Below are 27,809 nucleotides of genomic sequence, written 5' to 3'. Positions count from 1 at the left end.
ACTTCTGCTTTAATGACACACCAAAGCCTTTGATTCTGTAGATCATAACAAACTGTGGAAAATTCTTAAAGAGACTGGAATATCAGAACACCTGACCTACCTCCTGAGAAATCTGTATGCATGTCAAGAAGCAGACGTTAGAACTGGACATGGAACAACAGACTAGCTCCAAATCGGGAAAGAAGTACATCAACGCTGTATATTGTCACCATGCTTATTTAACTTATATGCAGACTGCATCATGGGAAATGCCAGGCTGGATGAAGCACAAGCTGAAATTAAGATTTCCAGGAGTAATATCAATAATCTCAGATACACAGCTGACACCACCCTTACGGCAGAAAGCGAAGAAAAACTAGAATCTCTTGATGAAAGTGAAAGAGGAGAGTGAAAAGTTTGGCTTAAAACTCAGTATTCAAAAAACTAAGATTATGGCATCTGGTCTAATTGCTTCAAGGCAAATAGATGGTGAAATAATGGAAGCAGTGACAGACTTTATTTTGGGGGGCTCCAAAATCACTGCAAATGGTGACTGCAGTCATGAAATTAAAAGACATTTGCTCATGGAAGAAATGCTATGACCAACCTAGATGGCATATTAAAAAGCATAGACATTACTTTGCCAGCAAAGTTCCGTCTAGTCAATACTATTGCTGTTCCAGTATTTATGTATGGGTGTGAGAGTTAGACTATAAAGAAACTTGAGAGCCGAAGAATTGTGGCTTTTGAACTGTGGTGCTGGAGAAGACTCTCGAGAGTCTCTTAAACTGCAAGGATATCCGACCAGTCCATCCTAAAGGAAATCAGTCCTGAATATTCATTGGAAGGACTGATGCTGAAGTTGAAACTTCAATACTTTGGCCACCTAATATGAAGAACTGACTCATTTGAAAAGACCCCGATGCTGGGCAAGATTGAAGGTGGGAGGAGAAGGGGACACAGAGGATGAGCTGGTTGGATGGCATCACGACTCAGTGGACATGAGTTTGAATCAGCTCCGGGAGTTGGCGATGAACAGGGAAGCATGGCGTACTGCAGTCAATGCAGTTGGAAAGAGTCAGACCCCACTGAGCAACTGTACTGAACTGAAATATACGCACACACATACATATCTGTATATCCATGCATTTTTTTGAGTACACATATGAAACAAGAAGATATTTACTCACATATATACAAATATTTTGAGTATAAAAAAAACAGTCTATATTTTCTTTGCAGCACAAATGCTGCATAATGTGCTAGAAAAAATTATTTCTTCAATAAAATGGGAAAAATGTTAGAGAATTTTTTAACATTTGACTCATGTCCTTTGTTTTTATAATTTTGAGAAAAAAGCATAAGACAAATGCAATTTTACTACTTAACAGTTGATAAACCTATACATATATATATATATATTATCTGATAGATATAAATGTTATAAATTTTACTATCAGAAAGAATAAAACTTCATTTTGTATAGTTTCTTTTTATATACTTTTGGCAAATGTATGTTACGGCATCTAGCATCTCAACTATAATTTTTGCTTAAAATTTAAGGTGTAATCACAAATACCTGGTATAAAATAGTTTAAAATATAAAGTATACTCTCATAAATATCAACTTGGTTTTGCATTTTATTTTAAGATCTGGAGATAAAAGTGTAAAACAGAATAAAAAGTCTATATATATTCATTATTTATTATGAGACTGTCCCCATTCCAGTACTCTTGCCTGGAAAATCCCATGGACGGAGGAGCCTGGTAGGCCACAGTCCATGGGGTCGCTACGAGGCAGATACGACTGAGCGACTTCACTTTCACTTTTCACCTTCATGCATTGGAGAAGGAAATGGCAACCCACTCCAGTGTTCTTGCCTGGAGAATCCCAGGGACAGGGGAACCTGGTGGGCTGCCACCTATGGGGTCGCAAAGAGTCGGACATGACTGAAGCAACTTAGCAGCAGCAGCAGTCATTTTTGCAGAAATTAAGATTTACATTTTCTCTGTAGTTTAACAGTAAAGTTTTCATTAACAGTGTATTGCAATCCACAATTTAGAAAATCTCCAGTAACATAAAGTCTTGAAAATTCTCTAATGTCATGATAACTGTATAAGCATGAAGTGCCTTTTTTTTTAATCATCAGTGGACCCCACAGAAGGTGTAACACCATGAAAGCCAGCAAAGTATCATAAAATATTAATGTAGTTTGCAAAAGCTGTTTTCAAATTCAGTGATTAATAATTGATTAGTCTATAAAACAAACGTATTGTACAATAGTATTAACACTATATATGTGTGTGCTCAGTCACTCATTGTGTCTGACTCTTTGAGACCCCATGGGCTGTAGCCCACCAGGCTCCTCTGTCCATGGAATTTTCCAGGCAAGTATACTGAATCATGATGCTGTTTCCTACTCCAGGGGCTCTTCCTGACCCAGGGATCAAAACTGTGTCTTTTGCTGTGTCTCCTGCATTGGCAGGCAGATTCTTTACCACTAGTGTCACCACCAAGTTTAATTAAAAAATAAAATTTTGTCTAAACCCACTTCCATTTTTTAAAGAAAATGAGGAACAGTTTAAGTACTCTTCTTTTTATCCATGGCATTCTGAAATCTACAGTCTCTAACTCATTTTCTGTTCATTATTAAAAGCTAAGGAGCATGGAGTTGTCTTGGGGAAAAATGAATATTACAAGAATATATTCCAGTTTTAAAGGAAAAGATGTGATGAACCGAAAACAATAAGTCATTTTTGGTGAGTTAATATACAATGATGCAAATAAAATACACTGGAGAAGGAGTCCTAGCAAGCTTTCCAGTTTGTCAGTTGCTTCAAATGAGGTCAATAGAGTCAGTATCTAAAAAGTTATTGTTCAAGTTTATAAGCCAAACCTCATGTTATGTTTCATTTTTCCTAGAATTTTAGCAAGACTAAAGAGGGTCAATAGTCTAAATTTTAATTGTCATAAAGATGAAGGAAAACACATCTTAAGAGAATTGGGGATTAAGGTTCAAAAGCCAAGGACAATTGGTCTAAAAAACCTCATAGGCTGTTACAATAAAGATGAGGTTAAATACGGAAAATTTGCCTAAAAATGACATTTGTTGAATGACATCAGCAAATGGAATGCACCTGCCTTTGTAACCCATCCCAGCTCAAACCAAACCCAAATCTCTCCATTTACCCTTTCTCTCTGTCTTGTGCCCATGTGTCATGTATGTTCAGATATATCCTTTTTTAAAAAACCATGTTTATATAGATTGACTTTTACTCCCATCTTTTATTTTGAAATAATTGGTACATTAAAAATATTAGATACATGTATATAATATGAAGGATAATAGTAAGCTCACTCTCTAGTAAAAGAAAGAGAACTTTAGAACATTACCAATTTTTTCATACTTTTTATTTTTTAACCAATCTATCTTTCAGCCTTTTGTCTCTGAGAAAGAGAAAACACACACACACACACATCACACATACACACACACAGTTTCCAAATTGGTTTATTTTTTAGTCCCTGTTTTTGTAAAATTATTTAACCATTCTTTCAATAAACATTAATGGTTTCTATTAGTGTTGCATTAAAAACAATGCTTCTCTAGTGTTTTTCCCTTGTTTCCTGGACCAGATGCACAAGTATTTACTTGTTTACAAGATGTCACTAAATTATTTTCTGGAGTAATTATATCAGTTTTAACCCACAAGCAGTATATGAGAGATTCTGAGCACCATAAGTGTGCCAGACTTTTATAGTCTTACAAATTGGAACTCTTGCCAAATTAGTCCTACAGAATACTGTTTCAGTGTAGTTTTAATTATAAATTTTTTGATACCTAAGGCTTAGTATATTTGCATATATTTATTGTCCATTGTCCATTTGTGTTATCTTTTGATATGTTTGTTTGTAACTTTTATCCATTTTCCTATTAGTATGTAGCTAAAAAATATTTAGTATATTTTAATTTTTGTGTTAACTAATTCTTTGTTAATTAGATGTGAAACAAATACTTTTCTTCCACCATGTGGATTATGATTTTTACTTCTTTGTTATGTCTATACATACTTTTAAAATAAACCCTGATCACACAGACTGCAAATAACTAAATGAAAGTGATTTTTCCTTAAAATTCCAGAATGATGTTGACAATTTAAAGCAGCAGAAATATGTATATTACTGAACAGTTTAACTTCATGGATGTGAAAACCATTGTTCCCACTTGAGTGCCACAGAATATGAGAAAAGGTACAAAGATCTGAAGACCTGAAGATTCAGGTTATACTATCTATACGTGAGATCCAGGGAAGGGGTGGGGATCTTTACATGGATTTGATGGTGACAAGAAAATTATTACAGTCAAAGAGAGCATGAGTAAGAGAAAAATAAAAGGGAGATATTTGAAGACTAAAATGATCTACAGATTTCTAAAGCTGTTAGGACAAATTTAATTATAACAAGGCTGACTTTCATGCAAAATGGATTAATGTTTCACTTAGAGTATTTATCTAACAGTTATGCTGATTGTGTTATTGTCCCAAGAGCATTAATCTAGGGAAAATGATTGCTCATTATAAATACAGTGGAACGCTTTCACAGTTCTTGGTGACAAATACATATAAAGTGCTTATCATAGTAATAGTTTTGTCAGTTCTAGCTTGTACTATCCCTATTACATATCTGCACATGTATCAACTTTGGTCCTGGACTGAATTCGAAGAATGTTTGTATAGCAAATAGCCTTGGAAGATAGAAATGATGTCCTCCTTCACAGCTGGAACAGGTTTGTTTACAGACCAGCTTAGAGAGATAATGTCTCCTTCCTGGAAAAGTGAAGACAGATTTGCAGTCACTTCTTTTTTTAAGTTGTGGTTTTCTAAGCTCAGCACTCTCAGCCGTGACACTAATCTACTGTGTGCAACATCCACCTGAGCCCAGCTTTGCTTCAATTATGTAGAAACTGGGGGCTGAGGAGACTGATCCACTGTCTTTGTGTGGTTTGGAACAAAGAAATAATATCCTTTGTCTCTCACCCAGGAGACCCATGTCTTCTGGTAGCATCTATGAAAGTGTGGTAGCATAATAATGTGTTAATTTGTAAAGAGGATAATAACTCAGATATTCCACAGTTCTTGAAATATAAAATTGTGCTCCTTTTACTATCATTTTTTGGTAAGTCCATGCTTTCATGTCCCTCATTTCCACTCATCATTATGAAACCTTCTGATGGCTCCTCCCATAATAGAATGGCTGAAGAATTCTAGTGAAACTAGAGAAAAATGTATGCTAAGTGTGAGTGTTTCTCAGTTATCCTATACCAGTTGTCCTTCAAATTTACTATTGTCATAAATCTTTAATAACAAAGAGTTGAATTTTCTGAGATGGCTAGTATGGTGAAGAGAAAAACAACATTGTCAAATATTCTGGCAATTTAGAATTAACTTATATTTTTAAAAATGACTAGCATGTACCTATTATTTGTAAAAAGGATGCTGAACATAGTATAAAAGTTTACAATGGATGAAGTTAAATGCCAAAATATATTGATTTTAGATATGGGAAATGTGAGATCTGCAGTTCAGACACATGTGTACCCTAAAAAAGAGATGGTTTCCAAGGAAATCTACTAAAAGTTCCTAACTAATGTAAGTAATTCAATGGTATATAATGTACAAAAAGAGACTTCACCCTGGATATGAGTTATATTTTCATATTTATTCTCTAAATAACTGGATCCTTGCTCAGAATGTCATAAAAAGGATTTGCTATTAGAAGGCATATTATAAGACATATATTTTTTCTAAATCTGACTCAACGATCTTATAACTTTTAGAAATTATAAAAATAGTATTTTTAATTATATATTTTCTGTCGTATATTAGCAATCTAATTGTGAAAGTGAAAGTCGCTCAGTCATGTCCAACTCTCTACAACCCATAGACTATACAGTCCTTGAAATTCTCTAGGCTGGAGTGGGCAGCCTTTCCCTTCTCCAGGGACATTTTATATATCATTAGATTAATTATCACATTTTATCCCTTCAGTTCAGTTCAGTCACTCAGTCGTGTCCGACTCTTTGTGACCCCATGAATCGCAGCACGCCAGGCCTCCCTGTCCATCACGAGCTCCCAGAGTTCACTCAAACTCATGTCCATCGAGTTGGTGATGCCATCCAGCCATCTCATCCTCTGTCATCCCCTTCTCCTCCTGCCCCCAATCCCTCCCAGCGTCAGAGTCTTTTCCAATGAGTCAACTCTTTGCATGAGGTGGCCAAAGTACTGGAGTTTCAGCTTCAGCATCATTCCTCCCAAAGAACACCTAGGACTAATCTCCTTTAGAATGGACTGGTTGGATCTCCTTGCAGTCCAAGGGGCTCTCAAGAGTCTTCTCCTACACCACAGTTCAAAAGCATCAATTCTTTGGCGCTCAGCTTTCTTCACAGTCCAACTCTCACACCCATAGATGACCAGTGGAAAAACTATAGCCTTAACTAGACGGACCTTTGTTGGCAAAGTAATGTCTCTGCTTTTCAATATACTATACAGGTTGGTAATAACTTTTCTTCCAAGGAAAAGTGTCTTTTAATTTCATGGCTGCAATCACCATCTGCAGTGATTTTCGAGCCCCCCAAAATAAGTCTGACACTGTTTCCACTGTTTCCCCATCTATTTCCCATGAAGTGATGGGACCACATGCCATGATCTTCATTTTCTGAATGTTGAGCTTTAAGCCAACTTTTTCACTCTCTTTCACTTTCATCAAGAGGCTTTTGAGTTCCTCTTCACTTTCTGCCATAAGGGTGGTGTCATCTGCATATCTTAGGTTATTGATATTTTTTCTGGCAATCTTGATTCCAGCTTGTGCTTCTTCCAGCCCAGCATTCCTCATAATGTACTCTGCATATAAGTTAAATAAGTAGGGTGACAATATACAGCCTTGATGTACTCCTTTTCCTATTTGGAACCAGTCTGTTGTTCCATGTCCAGTTCTAACTGTTGCTTCCTGACCTGCGTATAGGTTTCTCAAGAGGCAGGTCAGGTGGTCTGGTATTCCTATCTCTTTCAGAATTTTCCACAGTTTATTGTGATCCACACAATCAAAGGCTTTGGCATAGTCAATCAAGCAGAAATAGATGTTTTTCTGGAAGTCTCTTGCTTTTTCGATGATCCAGCGGATGTTGGCAATTTGATCTCTGGTTCCTCTGTCTTTTCTAAAACCAGCTTGAACATCTAGAAGTTCACGGTTCACGTATTGCTGAAGCCTGGCTTGGAGAATTTTGAGCATTACTTTACTAGCATGTGAGATGAGTGCAATTGTGTGGTTGTTTGATCATTCTTTGTAATTGCCTTTCTTTGGGGTTGGAATGAAAACTGACCTTTTCCAGTCCTGTGGCCACTGTTGAGTTTTCCAAATTTGCTGGCATATTGAGTGCAGCATTTTCATAGCATCATCTTTCAGGATTTGAAATAGCTCAGCTGGAAATTCATCACCTCCGCTAGCTTTGTTCGTAGTGATGCTCTCTAAAACCCACTTGACTTCACATTCCAGGTTGTCTGGCTCTAGTTGAGTGATCACACCATTGTAATTATCTGGGTCATGAAGATCTTTTTTGTACAGTTCTTCTGTGTATTCTTGCCATCTCTTCTTAATATCTTCTGCTTCTGTTAGGTCCATATCATTTCTGTCCTTTATTGTGCCCATCTTTGCATGAAATGTTCCCTTGGTATCTCTAATTTTCTTGAAGAGATCTCTAGTCTTTCCCATTCTGTTGTTTTCCTCTATTTCTTTTCATTGATCACTGAGGAAGGCTTTCTTATCTCTTCTTGCTGTTCTTTGGAACTCTGCATTCAGATGCTTATATCTTTCCTTTTCTCCTTTGCTTTTCACTTCTTTTCTTTTTTTCAGCTATTTGTAAGGCCTCCCCAGACAGCCATTTTGCTTTTCTGCCTTTCTTTTATCCCTTACATGTGTTGAAAGTATGGCAAATTTTTATATATACGGGATTATTTCAGGGATTATATACAGGCAGCTTTATATAAATTCTAGGAACTTGTGTGTTCAGAAAATACTATTCATAAAAATAAACCCTACAACTCATAAATGCATATAACATTGACTCAATCTTTGAATCTTTCCATTGTGATAAAATAAGTTGATACTTCCTCTTCAAGAAAAGCATACTTTAGAGTATTATAGATTTATTTTCATGAAATGTTTAATTTAATTTAAACAGATCATGCAGCTCAATATCCAAAAAACAAGCAACAAACCAAGTCAAAAATTGCCAGAAGACCATATAAAAAGAGACTCAGTTCAGTTCATTGCTCAGTTGTGTCCAACTCTTTGAGACCCCATGGACTGCAGTGTGCCACACTTCCCTGTCCATCACCAACTCCCAGAGCTTGCTCAAATTCATGCCCATTGAGTTGATGATTCCATCCAACCATCTCATCCTCTGTCATCCTCTTTTCCTCCTGCCTTCAGTCTTACCCAGCATTAGGGTCTTTTCCATTGAGTCAGTTCTTCTCTTCAGGTGGCAAAGTATTGGAGTTTCAGCTTAGCATCACTAATTATTAGAGAAATGCAAATAAAAACTACAATGTAATATCACCTCACAATAGTCAGATGTCCATCATCAAAATGTCTACAAGTAATAAATGTAGGGGATGATGTGGAGAAATGGGAATTCTGCAAAACTGTTGGTGGAGATGTAGATTGGAACAGCCACCATGAAGAACAGATGGAGAGTCCTTTAGAAAGTAATGTAAAAATGGAGTTACCATATGATCCTGCAATCACACTACTGGACATATATTCAGAGCAAAGTGTGGTTCAAAAAGGTACATGCACCTCAGTGTTCACTGCAGTGCTGTTTAAAATAGCCAAGACATGGATACAAACTAAATATCCATCAACAGACAAATGGATAAAGAAGATGTGGTACATATATACAGTGGAATATTATTTAACCATAAAACCAAACAAAATAATGACAGTTTCAGCAAGATACATAGACCTAGAGATTGTCATAATGAGTGAAGTATGGCAAACAGAGAGAAACAAATATCATAGGATATTGTTAATATATGAAATCTTATAAAATGGTTTAAATGAACTTTTTTACAAAATCAAAGTATAGTCACAAATGTAGAAAACAAACTTATGCTTACTGGTGGTAAAGGGAGAGGAATAAATTGGTAGATTGGGATTAACATATACACAGTATTATAACTAAGGACCTAGTACATAGTACAGGAAATTCTGCTCAATGCTCTGTGGTGACCTATATGAGAAAATAATCTAGAAAATAATGGATATATGTATAACTGGATCACTTTTCTGTACACCTAGAACTAATACAACATTGTTAATCAATTATACTCCAGTATACAATAACTTTTTAAAAAAATAAAGCATATAAAGGGGTAATAAAGATGTGGCACATATATACAATTGAATATCACTCAGCCATAAAAAAATAATAAAGTAATGCCATTTTCAGCAATATGGATTAACTCATGTTCTCTAATAACCTAGAGATTATTATAGTAATTGAAAGACAGGCAAAGACAAATATCATATAATATTGTTTATATGTGGAATCTAAAAAAAAAAAATGCAAATGAACTTATCCACAAAGCTGAAATAGACCCACAGACATACGAAATAAACTTAGGGTTACCAAATGGGAAAGAAAGGGGAGAAATAAATTATGAGTTTGGGATTAACAGATGCATACTACTATATATAAAATAGATAATCAACAAGTATATAGCACAGTTATATATATAACTGGATCACTTTGCTGAAGTGATTCACATTTGAAACTAACACAATATTGTGAATCAACTATACTTCAATAAAAATACAGTAACAGAAATTTAAAGTTAAAAAATATATAACTTTTAACTTAAGAATGTCAAGGCTTATAAATGTACTACATAGTAAAATTCAAGGAAAGCAAGTACTGGTTTGAAATTGTATCTCTGTCTTAGCAGGAGAAGGCAATGGCAACCCACTCTAGTACTCTTGCCTGGAAAATCCCATGGTTGGAGGAGCCTGGTAGGCTGCAGTCCATGGGGTTGCACAGAGTCACACAGGACTGAAGTGACTTAGCAGCAGCAGCAGCAGCAGCTCTGTCTTAGTAACAGAAAACCAGGGCAATTACTTGTGGGAAAACGTTAACAAATGCATAATCCAAAGTATGAAAGCTAAGGGGTTTTCCTATGAATAAAACTAATGAAATATTTGATTTGTAAGTCTAGCTCAGTAATGGCAAAAAAGAAAAAAAAAACAAAAAACAAAAAACTCTGGCCTAAATTAGTAGGTTAAATTTCTTTAGCCTATCATTTCATGTGGATGCTTGTTATAATGTTGGGCTCAGTGGAAAACTTTTCTGTTTTATTGTAGAAAGAGGGCAAGATAGAGATAATGATACAGAAAGGCAGAGAAACAAAAAGAGAAAAAGAGAGAAATGGGGAAAATGGAAGCTTAAAAGTACTGGCTTTTAGCAGTGATGATAAACATGTTTTTAGGCAAAATGAGATGCATGCAAATATCTCTGTACCCTGAAAGCATTCAATTCAGAGTGACCTGTGGCAATAAATAATCAGCAAGAAGCTTCAAATCGTAGTCTTGTAATTTCATCAAGATCTACAAGATGCAATCTTGAAAACTGCATGGCATGAGGACAAATTGATGCCCTTGTTTTTTCAGACAGCTGAGTTTGATGTACATGATTCTGACTACTTCTCTGTCCCTCTGTAGCCATATATGGCTATTGTAAATAATTAAGTAGAAATTTGTTACTGTGTTGTCAAATGTATTTCTGATGTTGCTCTTCCTGGCTTCCATTAAGAAATCCCTTGATTAAATTTTAAAGTCTTAAACAATTTGAGAGTCTGAGAGCACTGGATACAAGCTACAATTTGAATGCTTTGCAGGGGAAAGTCATATTCTCTTTGGGAGTAGGGGAAAAAAAAAAGTTAGGTAGCTAGTATATAGCCTCATGATTCTTTTTCAAGACAAAATATTACAGATTTGATTACTAACTCTGTAGCTGTTTCTTATAGGTCATTTATTTTCCCAATTTCTTTTTCATAGACATTTAAAATATATTGCTTAAAATATTTGAAGCTATTTTTATGTAAGCAAAATATGCTTGTAACTATAAATTTAAGCTTTTAATCACTCCAATTGTATAATATGATAAAAGAAAATACTGAACAAATACTTATTTACAAAAATAAACTTAAAACATAATTCCTCTTTATAATTTGTTTATAATATTCTCAAATAATTTTTAGAAAGAGAAACAAAGAGGAAAAGGAGCTCAATAAAGAAATATGATTTTCCTAATTATGCTTTGAAAAATGTGAGTAACCTTAATATTTAATCATATTCTTCTTAAAATGCATGAATTCTAAGCAGATTGGTATGAATATGCTGCAATTGTTGTGGGGGGTATATCATACTTGTTGTATATTGTTGGAAAAAATCTTTTATTCAAAAAACAAAATATGGCATTAATTTTCGGTTATAATCAACAAGAAGCAGAACACTGCGTTTACTGTTAAGTGATATTCAACAATGACATAAAATGAAATGTTTTCTGCAGATTTTTACCTTCTTTTATGTGGGTGAAAGTTACATGGGTTTATTTCTCCTCTCAGTACATCATTTCCCCACTTGCTTCAATAAAATGGCTGAAAATAAAATATATTTATAGTGCTTAGACCTACTCTCCTTAGGAACTTTATTTTTGTGGTGATACATTCCCTAAATAACTCATCTTCTATTTTGACCACTGTAATCTTTACATTTACACCATTCATGTGTCTCTTTCATTTTGGGATGAAAGAATTAGAAGTCACATGATTGTTTACTTAGGAATTCTCTCTGGATTTGAATTATGTTTTACCTATTATGAACCCTGAATCTAAAAGGAAAGTGCCAAAAATTAAAATTGTTCTACTTTGGGTATACTTCCCTTCTCCCCATCCCTATCACCAACCTTGGCCTCTAAAGGGTTCATGTCCCATAACTGCTACATTTCACCTCCTTGACTTTGAAATTTGACTGTGCAAACCAAGTTTAATTGTAGGAGTTGTTAGTCTAGAAAAAAACTGGCATAGCCCTTGCCTCTTCTCCTGCTCTCTTCTTCAGAGGAGAAGCTTCCCCAGACTGGCTCTGGCCTTGGCTCTTCTTTGGCCCTATCCTATGGAATTGTTCTTTTTTAATGTTATGGAGTATTCTGAAAGAAAGGGGCGGATAGCCTAATGCTTGTAAATGGAATCTCTTACCACATGACATCTAATGAGTAAATCATCACAACCCATTTTCTCATCAAACAATAAAATTGGTAACTTGTGTTTTGCAGGTCTGGCTTTGAGGACTGAGATTATATATATCACATATATGTTCATATATATGTAATATATACGACTATAGGTAAGTTTTAAGTAAGTTGGTAGGATTCTGATATATAGTAGGCTATCAATAAATAGTCACTGTCTTTTGTTACCTTCTTAAAATCCTAGTCCCAGACTCTTGGGTAGAAAGTACAGTTTTAGTTGTTAAGTCAATTCATCAAATTAAAGGTTTGGACAGCAGATGGGGTCAATGCAATGGTTTAAAACATTAAAACCACTGGTCTGAAGAAGAAGTTTGAAAAATATTGATATGTAGGTCCTTCCTCCATAGACTGACATAATTGAGTTGAATCATGGCCTTGGTATTGGAAATTTAAAAGCTCCCTGGAGGAGTCTAATGCACAGCCAAGGTTGAGAACCACTGGTGTAGAAGCCAAATGTCTTTGGTATATTTTTAGTTTATGAAGAGCTCCATGAAATACAAAATCCTGCAGTGGTTTTCAAACTAAGATGTGTCTTCTGCCTGGGTATATTTGGAAATGCTTGCAGGAGGCTTTGCTTTTCAGAGTGACTGGTGGTGCCACTGGCTTTTATATAGGGAACCAAGGATGTAAACAATCTCCCAGCAAGGGAGAGTCATTGCCCCTCATTCATGACCAAAAGACATTGAGACTGCAAAGTCATGTTTCTACCATTATTTCCCCTTCTGTATTTCCTTCCTTCCTCCCTTCCTTTCTTTCTTCCCTACTTCATTTTTTTCCGCTACGTTTTCTTTTCTTTTAAAGCAATGTTCTATTTTTCTTTCCTTTATTTTGTTTTAATTTTTAAGTATCCTGTATATTATTAAAGAAAATCAGATAAGAGCTTCAATTGCCTATGGCCTCAGGAGATGAATTAAGATATTTTAGAAAAAACTGGACAGGGAATGATTGCACACAACAGACAGACATTTTATTCATGCTCTCCTGAACTATCATTTAATAATGTTGGGTCAGTAGGTATCTGCTCTATTTATTCCTGCCCATCCTTACCCTGAGATAATAAAAACATACACTAATGCAATTTGTACTCTTTTCCCATTGATTATACAATGTTCCAGGCTGCCTTATAAAGTACTGAAGCAGCAGCAATAATTAGTACTTATTGAACACCCATTGGGTGCATGCCTGGCACAACACTGTAGACCACTGCGTGAATCTTTAATAATTCTACTTCTACAGTCTTCAGTGGAAAATAGTCAAATAGTACTTTTTTAATAGGTAGAAATCTATCTTTTCAGGCATCTGGTCAAAATCTAACAACAATTTATAATTTTTCTCTTCTGATTGGATTTATAAAGATTTTTTATCTCTCTTTTTATCATTTGGCTCTAAAAAATTCTTAGGTAACTGTAAGTACTAAATGAGAAACAGCTGCAATTTCTTCTGGCATAATTATTTAACTAGGATGAAAAAACACCAATGTTAATGTATGCCATGTGTTTGACTGTGGCGTTGTTCAATGTTTATCTGAACCTCCTTTGTGCAGAGTCCAAACACAAAGGATATATAGAGCTTATGTTAGAGAAAACCCTTGTTTCACACACAGGGAGAGGGGAATCATTCAGATACACTGACAGTTAAATAAACAAAAGAATCACATTATTAATCTATTTCCTATAAGTGAATATTTGGCTTGCCTTATTCTTTTTAACCCTTACTCTTCTAAAATCAATTATTAAAATGTAAAAATTTGATTTGTGAGAAATGGATATTGAGTTAATAAGAAAGTAAATGACATGAGTATTGCACATTGAAATTTTCATAATTATATCTCATATCTAATATCCCTGAATGTGAATAATAACAACCCTTATTTTCCTAGCAAAGAAATCAGCATATGAAGGAGATAAGTAAAATTTGCCAATGATGTATATTAATCTGAGTATTCAAGTATATAAATGAAGAAAGGAATAAATAACACTACACGAGAATTTTTTTAAATTTTATAATTTATAAAATGATCCAATGTTTGTCCTTTGATATCTTTTAAATAGTTAATAGTTAATATTATAATATATTTCTGTAAGTTAAAAAAACACAAATTTCCCAGAACATTATTATCGAATAAGTCTTTTTTCATCTTGTCCGTTCACTTTTTATGAAGGACATTGAGTTGGTTTCTGTTTTTGCAATGAAATATCACACTTAGTACCCTAGCACATAAAGGTATAGTATAATAATCTTGGCACATTCTTCTGTTGATTTTATAATCTGTGTAAGGGTTTCACTGTGCTATATAGCAGAAACTAATGCAACATTGTAAATCAATTATACTTCAATAATAATTAATTTTAAAAAGGAAAAAAAAAGTTAATTTAAATGCTATCCTAGATAAAATATTAAGGTCGTCTGGTAGGAGAGTGATTTTTACCAACGCCATTCTGTGAAAAGATAGTGATTAATTTTTTTTTTTAATACAAGCTACAAGGCGTTGTAACATACTTGAGAATTTCTTTTAAAGATACATAACTAATCAAATTATTTTTTAATGCTATGGGCTTTAATAACTGTATAAGTATTTAAACCTGCCCACCATGCATGCTATCTTTTCTGTCACAAACAACTACCCTTTCCAATCACTTTACACATTTATTCTGGTTAAATAATATCTCTTATCCATGATGTGAATACATAACAATCTCATTTTAGCATCTTTGGGACATAAGGGAAAAAAAGGAATACCTAACTGGTATGTGTGAAGATATTAATAGTTAAGTAATTATGTGTTGTCCTCTATTGTTTATATTGTTAGCTACTTGACAAGAATATCTTATTACTAATTGTTGATAGGATTTTTAATCTACAGATCCATTAACATTATTCAATTGAAATAAATAAATAATATGAAATTATAGTAAAACTCCAGCTAATCCTTATAATGTTGAAAATAAGATTAATCATGAGTTTACTGATTTCATATTAATATGGCTTCAATATATATGGGGAGGTAGTTACCATATTAAGATCTTGGAAAATATTTACATTTTTATTAACTACAATCAGCTGTTGGCTTAAATTACCATAGTATCTGTGGCTGTTATATTACCTGCAAGTACATGACTTGCTATGAATAGGTTTTTTTTTGTTTTTGTTTTTGTTTTTTTTCGCCGCGGCCACCGACCCCGGCGTGGTCGCCATCTTTGTTTTTGCTGCGATCTCCCCGCTATGAATAGGTTTTAATGCCTATACATTTTTAGAAATTTTGTATATCTGAGATGGCTCCCAAGACATAAATTTAATGAGTATGCAGCATGTCTTGATATAAATAAGTATTGCTATATTTTTACCTAGTAAGTACTACTAATCCCCACACAAATGAAAAAAATCTTAACTCTTTTTCTGGAGGTTCATCAGTAATACATATTTATTGAAAACAATACACTCAATGGCATTAAAAATTTGATATTTATAAAAATTAAAGATTTTACAAGCATTCTAAAAAATTCACAACCATTCAAAAATGCATTTTATTTTTGACATGCAGAAATAATGAATATATAGTAAAACCACAAAGAGAATAAGTGAATATGGAATAAATTATATAGATGTTTTCTATGGTTGCCAATGGGGTCATCTCTGAGCTATGTTCTTGGGGGGCCTCAGGTAGCAGTCTCATGGTATCTCCACCAGAAGAAGACAGAAATACTGACCATGAGCCACATCTTTAGGAGTGCTTATGATCAAAAGCTTGAAAGTAATATTTACATTTGCATCCCCAATACCTTGAGTTTTTGTATTGAATATCACCCTTTAATTATATTTTATTATCATTTATGTCCAATAATGAAATTTTTCATTGGAAACATGCTTTCAAATTGTGATGCTAGAGAAGACTCTTAAGAGTCCCTTGGACTGCAAGGACATCAAACCAGTCAATGCTAAAGGAAATCAACCCTGAATATTCACTAGAAGGGCTGATGCTGAAGCTGAAACTCCAATACTTCGGTCATCTGATGCAAGGATCTGACTCGTTGGAAAAAATCCTGATGCTGAGAAAGATAGGAAAGTTTTCATCAATTTCCCCTCAATTATCCATCTTTCTCCATACTAGCCAGCAGAGAGGTAGTCTGGTAAATTTGATAGGTAAAAATGGTGTTTCATTCTTGATCTAACTTGAATTTATTTGGTTATTGGAAATTTTGAACATTTTACTATGCTCTCAATATTAGTTTTCTATTAGCTATGAATTTTCTCTTCAAACGTTTTGCCTATTTTTTTTTACTAGATAATATTCCTGTATTCAATAGTGAATTCTCATACAGTAGAATTTTAATTATGTTACTGCTGCTGCTGCTGCTAAGTCGCTTCAGTCATGTCCGACTCTGTGCGACCCCATGGACTGCAGCCTACCAGGCTTCTCCGTCCCTGGGATTCTCCAGGCAAGAATACTGGAGTGGGTTGCCATTTCCTTCTCCAATGCATGAAAGTGGAAAGTGAAAGTGAAGTCGCTCAGTCGTGTCCGACTCTTAGTGACCCCATGGACTGCAGCCTACCAGGCTCCTCCATCCATGCGATTTTCCAGGCAACAGTACTGGAGTGGGGTGCCATTGCCTTCTCCCAATTATGTTACACATGTTCCTAAAGTTTCTTTTGATTTGATTGTTTTAGTGTATTTTTTCTTTTGAGGTTCATGATCCTTTTAATTTTATGTAGTTACATTTATATTTTTCCTTATGAAATTATATATATTTTTATGTTTAGAAAATATATTTCTAGGTAGAGATCATATGAATATTCAATGTTATTCATCACATGTTTTTTAATGAATCTTATACACAGCTTTCTTGAAATCTCATTCTTGTCCTCTGTGGTACTGTCACCTTTGAGTTTTAGTCTTGATTCTCTAGTCCTTTTCTAAGATGTTTCAGATTTTTTCCTTCTCATCCTGCTTCTCAATGTTCTGCTGTTATTCCTTAAGGTTCTGTCTTTCACTTATCCTTATTATTTGATCAGAACCAGAAGAATGATGTTATTTATAAGCATATATTTATTTATTACTTATAAAACAACTTTCTCAGATACATATTTTCTACCCAGATATCTATCCTATGTTTCAAAAGTGTATATTTTATTTCTTGGTGTGCAACTAATTTTGAAGTTCCTATTTAGATTTATCATAGCCATACTCTCCAAGCCTTCCCTTTCCTGATCAAGATGCTAACACTTCTTTATTTCTTTTTAAAAATTTGTTGGTACAAATTCCTTTATAAGCAATATTTTTATTGTCTGCTCAGCCTCAATTCTTGCACTAGGTTGAAGGTATTTATAATTCCTTAAACATAGTAGGCTATTTCTTCTGGTTGCAGTCATCTTTCTACCTGGAATTCATTTATTCTCATGACACTCTCCAAGCTCACTCTAACCTGAGTGAAGTGTCTCTCATTTGTCCTCTTATCAGAACTTAACAATATTTTTTCTTTCTTTCTTAGCATTTAACAAGTGTTAATAAATTCTCTTTTATCTGTATCTTAAATACCATGTCTCAAAAGAATTTTCCCTCTTGTAAATGGGGCTGCTGATTTGGATGACATGCTTTCTATAGTCATCCTATACTTATATCAAAGTACAGGAATCTTGGAGTATGGATAGAGCAGGTAGGGCAGTCTGAGTCCAGAAGATAGAACTACTCACAGACACTACGGGCAAGCTCTAGGCTTGTTGGCAGGTGGGGAACAGCCTCCTGGGGGGCTTGCAATTTTCACCTCAACAATGTATGCTAGTAAGATTACACAAAACTTGTCTGTAAAGTAAAAAAAAAAAAAAAGCCTCATATATTCAACCATGGTAAGGTACTGTTAGAGGCAAAGAAAAATATTTGTTGAATTAAATGAAATTGAAAATATACACAGACCTATTAATACAATTACCATACTTTCTCTAGTAAAGCTACAGATTCAGGATTAAATAAAATAGATAATAGGCTTACTAATGTCCAACCATTAGTAAATGTGCATTAGCGATGCTCAGATATCTCTTGCTTGGAATACATTGTGGCTTTTGGCTGTACAGGATAGAAAATTACTTTACAATTATGTTGGACATTTGTGATAGCAGGTAGGGAGTGGGAAAAATTAGATATCAGAATATGAATAAAGAGTAAAAGACAGTGGGAATTACCATAGGAAGTTATAGTGAGAGAAAAGAATCTGAATTTTTCAGCCAATGAGTACATGAAATCTTGGAAATTTCAAGTGATAATAGTTTACTTATAACTCTTTAGCCAAATAAGATAGTATTATCAAAACAAAAGAACATAATAAATGTTCTTTAAACCCAATTTGTTAATATTTATATACTTATTTATCCATAAATTTTAATTATCTGAACTAAGATTCAAACATGTTTCTTTTGCAACAAAATTTGAATTGTAATAAGTTTTTTTTTTTTCTTTCCTTCCAGTTCCTGTATTCTCAGTAAGTGCTTTCATAAATGTGTTGCTGGAAACACCTTGGAAATGCCAGAATGGATTTTCTGCAGTACATGTTAACCTCTAAATAATAATAATAAACCATAGAATAAACATTAAGGAAGCTATATCTGTGATATTGATGTTACTTGCATCTCCCTCTTTAATGCAGAATTTTAAATCCTGTGCAAGATCATAGAATACTTTTACTTTTGAACAGACAAGGGATATTTGCTAGAAAAGTTAGGAAGATCTGGGATCAAAGACTACTTTTGGCCTAGAAAGAGTGATGTATAAAGGTATAGAATTTTCTTAAAATTGAAAGAAATAATATGTTGACAGGTGTTGGGTTTGGCTAGAGAAAGGATATGGTGAAAATCAAATTCCATTCTTTAGTCTTCCCAGAGAATGAATAGGCAAAGTCACCAGCTAAGTGAGAAAAGCATGGATAATACTAAAAACAGGAGGAATTCTGGAAATATGGACAGAGCTGCTGTACTGATGCATAAAAGGAATCCCTAAACAACAAAAGAAAATAATTGGCATTAAAAAAATAAGGAACCAATCATGGATTGATAGCAGAGATTATAGAGAATTACTATTATGTGTCAAGAAGTGTTATAGGACAATTTTAGAGTTATTCTTTTCCATTGGGATTTGCATTAGTGGAAGTCTATGTAAAGCAGAATATATATCATTTCCTACGTTTTTATTTCTTGAGGCAGTCTTGTATCACTGTAAACTTCCCTCTTAGAAGAACTACTTTTGCTGAGTTCCATAGATTTTGGAAACTATGTTTTTATTTTCTTTGTCTCTAGTCATCTTCTGATTTCTTCTTTGATTTCTACATTGACCCACTTGTTTTTATTGTTGTTGTTGTTTTTGACTTCCCTGGTGTCTCAGATGGTAAAGCATCTGCCTGGAATGCAGGAGACCCAGGTGTTGTTTTACTAGTATGCTATTTAGTATCCTCATGCTTTATTTTTCATTTTTCTTCTTGTAACTCATATCTAGTTTTGTAAGAGTTTTATATAATTTCTATCCTCTTAAATGTGTTGACACTTGTCTTGTGGCATAGCATGAGATCTATCCTGGAAAATGCCCTTGAAAAGGATGTTTATTCTGCTGTTTTGGCTGGAATGCCCTAATATATATTGAATCCAACAGGTTTAATGTATCTTTTCAGACCACTGTTTCCTTATTGATTTTCTGTCTGGGTGATCTGTTCATTTATGTAAGTAGGGTGTTAATATCCCCTACTCTTATTGTATTTCTGTCAATTTCTCCCTTTGTGTCTGTTAATATTTTCCTTATCTATATATGTGCTCTATATTAGGTGCATATATGTTAACAAATATCTACTACTTGTTCCATTTATCATTATGCAATGCATTTCTTTGTCTTTTGTTATAGAGTTTGTTTCAAAGTCTATTTTGTCTGATATGAGTATCACTACTTTAGCTTTCTTGTCATTTCTATTTGCGTGAAATACTTTTTCCATTGTTTCACTTTCAGTCTGTGTGTGTCTGTAGCTCTGAAGTGAGTTTCTTGTAAGCAGATTTATATGAGTGTTTTTTTTGTTTGTATTGTTTTTTCAATTGCCACACTATATCTTTTTATTGGAGGATTTAGTTCATTGACATTTAAAGTGATTGTTAATAGGTATGTACTTATTAACATTTTATTGTTTTCTAATTGTTTTTGTAGTTAATTTCTGCTTCTTTTTAGTTTCTTTCCTTGTGGTTTGATAGTCTTCTTTAGCAGTATAATTTCGCTTCTTTCCCTCTAGTTTTTGTGTATCTATTATAGGTTTTCAATTTGTAGTTACCATGGGGTTCATACATGTTAACTTATAACTCTACCTGTTTTTGCTGATAATTATTTAAGTTCAAACACATTCTAACATATTTATATTTTTTCACTCCCCCATTTTTTATGTTTTTGATGTTATATTTTCATCTTAATGTTTGTCCCCTTGCTGTTTATTGTAGTTATAGCTTATAATTTTTATCTTTTAATCTATGCACTAGCTTATTTAAGTGATTGACCCACAGCTTTTACTACATGCTTGTTTTCACTAGTGATATTTTTTACTCTTCTATATATTCTTATTTCTTATTGTAGCCTTTTCTTTCTACTAAGAGAGGGCCTTTTAACATTTATTTATGATTTAGTTTATGATTAGTTTATTTATGATTTAGTATTGATTAATTCCAGTGGTCATGTATGGATGTGAGAGTTGGACTGTGAAGAAAGCTAAGCACTGAAGAACTGATGCTTTTTTTTTTAATGTTTAAAAAGATATTTATTTATTTATTTTGTTTGTTTGTTTGTTTTTACTTTACAATATTGTATTGGTTTTGCCATACATCAACATGCATCCGCCACAGGTGTACACGTGTTCCCCATCCTGAACCCTCCTCCCTCCCCATACCATCCCTCTGGGTCATCCCAGTGCACCAGCCCCAAGCTTCCTGTATCCTGCAATGAACCTGGACTGGCGATTCATTTCTTATATGATATTATACATGCTTTAATGCCATTCTCCTAAATCATCCCCCCCTCCCTCTCCCACAAAGTCCGAAAGACTGTTCTATACATCTGTGTTTCTTTGAACTGTGGTGTTGGAGAAGACTCTTGAGAGTCCCTTGGACTGCAAGGAGATCCAACCAGTCCATTCTAAAGGAGATCAGTCCTGGGTGTTCTTTGGAAGGAATGATGCTAAAGCTGAAACTCCAGTACTTTGGCTACTTCATGCGAAGAGTTGACTCATTGGAAAAGACTCTGATGCTGGGGGGGATTGTGGGCAGGAGGAGAAGGGGAACGACAGAGGATGAGATGGCTGGATGGCATCACTGACTCCATGGATATGAGTCTGAGTGAACTCCAGGAGTTGGTGATGGCCAGGGAGGCCTGGCATGCTGCGATTCAAGGGGCCACAAAGAGTCGGATATGACTGAGCGACTGAACTGACTGACTGACTGATTGATTAATTCTTGGTTTTTGCTTGTCAGAGAAGTTATCTCTCCTTTCATTACAAATGAAAATCTTGCTGGGTTATATGTTTTTCCCTTTTAGCACTTTAAATCTATCAAACCATTCCATTCTTGCCTGCAAAGTTTTTGCAGAAAAAGCAGCTGATAGCCCTATGGGAGTTCCTCTGTATGTGATTCTTTGTTTTTCTCTTGCTGTCTTTAGAATTCCCTCTTTATTTTTAACTTTTGCTGGGGTGCAATGGAGTGGTCACAGGAAACTGGTCAGAGTCCAAGACAGTTTCAATCTACTTTCTCCACCTTGTTCCCAGGAATAAGCAAGTATGTGCATGCTCTTCGTGGTCAGTATCTAAATTTATTACAGACCTCCCCCCGCCACCCCACCCACAAAACACACACAAATACACACAATATGTCCCATTGGTTTTCAAAGCAGCTAAGGGGACTTGTCTTCCCAATGTCAAGACTCCAGGGCTGGGGTGCCCAGCATGTGGTTTTAATCCCTCAGTCCACAGGAATGATTTTCAAGTCTGTAATCTTTCTCTTCTTCTGTATCCTCTCCTAGGAACACAAGTCCCAACACGATTGCTTCTCTTCCCTTCCTACTCAACTCCATCTGGATTTTTTTTTTCTTTTTTTTTACAGCTTTGGTTGCATAAGAGTCTTTTTGCAAGTCTCCAGTGTGTTTTCAGTGAGAATTGTTTCACATGTAGTTTTATTTTTGATGTGTTCATTGGAGGAGGTGAACTCAGCCTCCTACTCTGCCATCTAGATCTCCTCCCTCCTTTCTTTTCATAGGTTTTTAGCTATTCAAATGTAGTTAATGTTTGTTAATTCTCAACTGTATTCTCATCCATTTTAGGCATTGTGGGACTAGAAAATGTATTATATTGGTAAATATTATAAATTGGATTCTTAAGTATGATTTAAGCAGTATAGATAGTATAAGTGAACTCAGAATCACATTAGGAAAGATTAAAAATTGGTCTGAATTGATACACAGAGGCTAGTGGGTAAATGCCTGGATACTTTGAGTTTTGTAGGATGTGGTTAGAGACGGAGCTTATAAAATTGGAACCTAACAATATTTGAAGTCATTAACTTTTTTCAGCTGTGCTTTTTGGTAGAAGAAAGAATCACAATCATGTAAGTCATTACCAAAATGGGCCTACTGTCAATATAAAGAAGTTAATCATCCATAAAATTGATCCAGACAAGCACAGGGAATGTGTGTATCCTTCTGAATTAGATCTGTTTGGAGAAGTAATTTTCCTATAGGCATGAATGAGAACTGGTAGAATAACTATAGGAAATGTCTACATGCCTCCTCATTTTGGTCTTACCATAGAAAACCAACAACAAAGAAAAATGTTACTCACTGATCTCTGGTGTGATGAAAGCAGGAAATAAAAATTACCTTTATTTAGCATCAGAGTGTATGCTTGTTTCCAGAGTCATCTGACTATTCATATAGTAACTTTATTTAACCGCATTCTAGCTGTGTATCTAATTTACAACTTTTTTTGCACAACTTTAAGCCATAGGAGCAAAAGCTTGTTTTGCTTTGTTTTATTTTTTAATTTACAGTCTATACAATAGGAATGCAGTCTTCAGAGCATATTTTAAGCAATACTGTTAGTTGATTTTGGGAGTTACTATCTTTTGAAATGTTTACATATGTTTAACCATTTAATTCTCTCTCTATATTTTCTCCAACTGTTTGTGTGCGGACATTTGTGCAAGTGTGTATGTGTCTGAATGCTCAGTCATGTCCACCTCTTTGAAACCCTGTGGACTGTAGCCCACCAGGCTCCTCTGTTTGTGGAATTTCCTAGGCAAGAATACTGGAGTGGGTTACCATTTCCTACTCTCAGGGATCTGCATTGGCAGGTGGATAATTTACCACTGCACCACCTGGGAAGTCCACTTACACATGCTTAATTAAATGGATAATTATCTCTTAGGAAATAGATTACAATATATTAAGCAATTATTGTAAACCATATAAGATATTTGCGTAATACGGCAGACAGTAGAATCTTTGAGCACTGAAATTATGCCTGACAATTGAGAATTTTTTTTCTTCAAAATACATAATCTGAGGGGAAACATTTAAAATACTATGGTTCCATCCCATTAAATTAAATCAACTTAAAATGAAAACTAAAATATCTTTATAAACTAATAAAGCATAGTAATTTTTGGTCTTTTTCTTTTATTCTTTCTTCCTTCCTTCCTTTCATTTGAATCAAGAGCACTTACTTCCTTTTTTAAATGTGACTGAACTGAGTCTATCTCAGGGCATAATTTAAGGATGAAAAAAGGCTTTGATTTTTTTTTCATTTTCCTTTATTTCTTTTTTTTAATATTTTATTTTATTTTTTAACTTTACAATACTGTATTGGTTTTGCCATATATCAACATGAATCCACCACAGGTACACACATGTTCCCCATCCTGAACCCTCCTCCCTCCTCCCTCCCCATACCATCCCTCTGGGTCATCCCAGTGCACCAGCCCCAAGCATCCAGTATCATGCATCGAACCTGGACTGGCAACTCGTTTCATATATGATATTATACATGTTTCAATGTCATTCTCCCAAATCATCCCACCCTCTCCCTCTCCCACAGAGTCCAAAAGACTGTTCTATACATCAGTGTCTCTTTTGCTGTCTTGTATACAGGGTTATTGTTACCTTCTTTCTAAATTCCATATATATGTGTTAGTATACTGTATTGAAAGGAATGATGCTAAAGCTGAAACTCCAGTACTTTGGCCATCTCATGCGAAGAGTTGACTCATTGGAAAAGACACTGATGCTGGGAGGGATTGGGGGCAGGAGGAGAAGGGGACGGCAGAGGATGAGATGGCTGGATGGCATCACTAACTCTATGGACGTGAGTCTCGGTGAACTCCGGGAGTTGGTGATGGACAGGGAGGCCTGGCGTGCTGCGATTCATGGGGTCGCAAAGAGTCGGACACGACTGAGGGACTGATCTGATCTGATCTGATACTGTATTTGTGTTTTTCTTTCTGGCTTACTTCACTCTGTATAATAGGCTCCAGTTTCATCCATCTCATTAGAACTGATTCAAATGTATTTTTTTTTTAATGGCTGAGCAATACTGCATTATGTATATGTACCATAGCTTTCTTATCCATTCATCTGCTGATGGACATCTAGGTTGCTTCCATGTCCTGGCTATTATAAACAGTGCTGCGATGAACATTGGGGTACACCTATCTTTTTCAATTCTGGTTTCTTCAGTCTGTATGCCCAGCAGTGGAGATTTCAGCAATAGTGAGCACCGTACAGATACTTAGAAATGTTAATAATTATGATTTTATTTTTAAGGTGAATAAATCTTGCCATGTTACAGAAAATATTTTGAAGATGAATATACTGTCCTTTTTATATTCATTATGTTTGAAGAATGCACTCTGTGGAGGCAGTCTCTTAATGTCCAGTGCATTTCTTCTTGCCAGGACAATTATTATGGTCATTTCACACTGCCATAGAAGCAAGACTACAATGAATATAAATTGTTTATAATGTTTCATTCTTATATTTTGTATTCACACTTACATAAACAGATTTATAAAGGCATGTGTGATTCATATTGCTTTACAGAGATATTAAGCCTTAAAAAGTATAATTTCAAATGTAAACTTACTTTAAAGTTAAAAAAAAACCTCTAAAAGATTAACTGTGTTTTTTTAGAATATTTCTGTTAGGTATTTAGAATAGGAAAAAGGAATCCAAAATGGTGATGGCTAAAAGACAAAGAAAGGGAAAAGCCCGTGAAAATGGAATAAAAGAAAATCCACAGGTGAAACCACACACCCACTTCTTGGCCAGCCCAATTTGCATAGGGCAGGCTTAAGGCAGGGAGGAGACAAATGTATAAAAGGAGGAAGCCAAGACATATTGAAGCTTCTCTCATGCCTCAGGGGTGTACTATCCTTTGCTTGCCAAATAAAACTCCAAGCTGTAACTGAGCTGTAACACTGGTCCACCATTTCAAATCTTTTCTGCAATGAGACAGAACTGAGGAAATTGCACACTCCCTCATTTCTGAGTATTAAGGAAAGTTAAATCTGATATAAAACCAATTTTAAATTTAAATTAAAAAAATTAAAAAAAAATCCTAGCTAAATTTTGCTTCTTGTATTCACTAGCAATTTTCTTTATATCCTAATCTTTTAAAAAATAATTAAATTATTGTCATTTAACTTGGCATTCAATCTGCAATACTTTAAACATTCTGTCATACAGTGCCAACTCCCAAAGTACTTCAAATCCACTGTATATTTTTTTATAATCTTCCAAACATTATAATTTCAAACAAAAATGTGAAATTTTCATTTAGATTACTAATGGATTCATTCATTCATTCAAAAAAAAAAAATTGTGTACAGCCACCTAGCTATGTACTTTTGGACATATGCATATGAAACTATTAATGTGATAAGCACATAATTTGAAATTAAACAAAGGCTATAATTTAATACTATGTAATAGACTATGATCTTAAACAAGTCATTTTATCACTTTGAGTCTCAAATATTTATTCTTGAAAACTGGAATAACATTAATTCTTCTTCATCAATCTCATTTGTTCTGAAAGTTGAATGAGGTAATACAAATAAAATCAACTTGCAGTTGATAAAGTTCTATAAATATTGCTTTATAATTTTCAGGAAGTTCATAATATATTAAGGGAAGTTAGATGAGAATATAAATTATCACAATAAAAGTTAACTGATGAGCCATAGATTTTGTGATACTGTGACTTATAATAAAATATATAAGTTTGGTCGTATTCCCCATTTCTAGCACAGAGGTTCTAAAATCTTTGGAATTTTCTAAGTGATGAGATTGAGGAAGCTGTCTCTTTTGATGTTAATGAAGTGATTCTGGATTCCCTGTAGCTCAGAAGGTAAAGAATCTTACTGCAATGCAGGAGACCTGAATTCAATCCCTTGGTCAGGAAGATCCCCTGGAGAAGGGAATGGCAACCCACTCTAGTATTCTTGCTTGGAGAATCCCAAGGACAGAGGATTCTCAGAGGAGACTGGTGGGCTACAGTCCATGAAGTCATAAGAGTTGGACAGGACTGAGCGACTAACACCTTTAAACTTAAGTGGGCAGAAGGGACAAGAATAGTTTGTTGGGTATTTAATTTCTGCCCTGAGCCCATCAGTGATACCATAAGATTAAATCTAAAGTTACAAACCTCAATAATGAAAAGTAAAGATAGATGGTGCTAAAACAATGTGTGGTAGAGCTGTCATGGCAGGAGAGCTGCCTTGAAGATGTTGTGAATTAGCTAAAATTTTAGTGAAATAAAATTAAGTGGGTAAAAGTGGAGAAGAAAGCCTTGCTAGAAGAGCAGTAATTGCCAAATCTTACAGTGATTGTGAAAATGTAGGGCATATTCAGTTCAGTTCAGTTCAGTCGCTCAGTCGTGTCCGACTCTTTGCAACTCCATGAATCGCAGCACGCCAGGCCTCCCTGTCCATCACCAACTCCTGGAGTTCACCCAGACTCACGTCCATAGAGTCAGTGATGCCATCCAGCCATCTCATCCTCTGCCATCCCCTTCTCCTCCTGCCCCCAATCCCTCCCAGCATCAGAGTCTTTTCTAATGAGTCAACTCTTCGCATGAGATGGCCAAAGTACTGGAGTTTCAGCTTTAGCATCATTCCTTCCAAAGAAATCCCAGGGCTGATCTCCTTCAGAATGGACTCGTTGCATCTCCTTGCAGTCCAAGGGACTTTCAAGAGTCTTCTCCAACACCACAGTTCAAAGCATCAATTCTTCGGTGCTCAGCCTTCTTCACAGTCCAACTCTCACATCCATACATGACCACAGGAAAAACCATAGCCTTGACTAGACGGACCTTTGTTGGCAAAGTAATGTCTCTGCTTTTTAATATACTATCTAGGTTGGTCATAACTTTTCCTCCAAGGAGTAAGTGTCTTTTAATTTCATGGCTGCAGTCACCATCT

This window comes from Bison bison, unplaced genomic scaffold (assembly GCF_000754665.1).
Source record: "Bison bison bison isolate TAMUID 2011002044 unplaced genomic scaffold, Bison_UMD1.0 scf7180017864358, whole genome shotgun sequence".
Taxonomy (NCBI): Eukaryota; Metazoa; Chordata; class Mammalia; order Artiodactyla; family Bovidae; genus Bison; species Bison bison.
Note: the sequence above shows the minus strand (reverse complement) of the source record.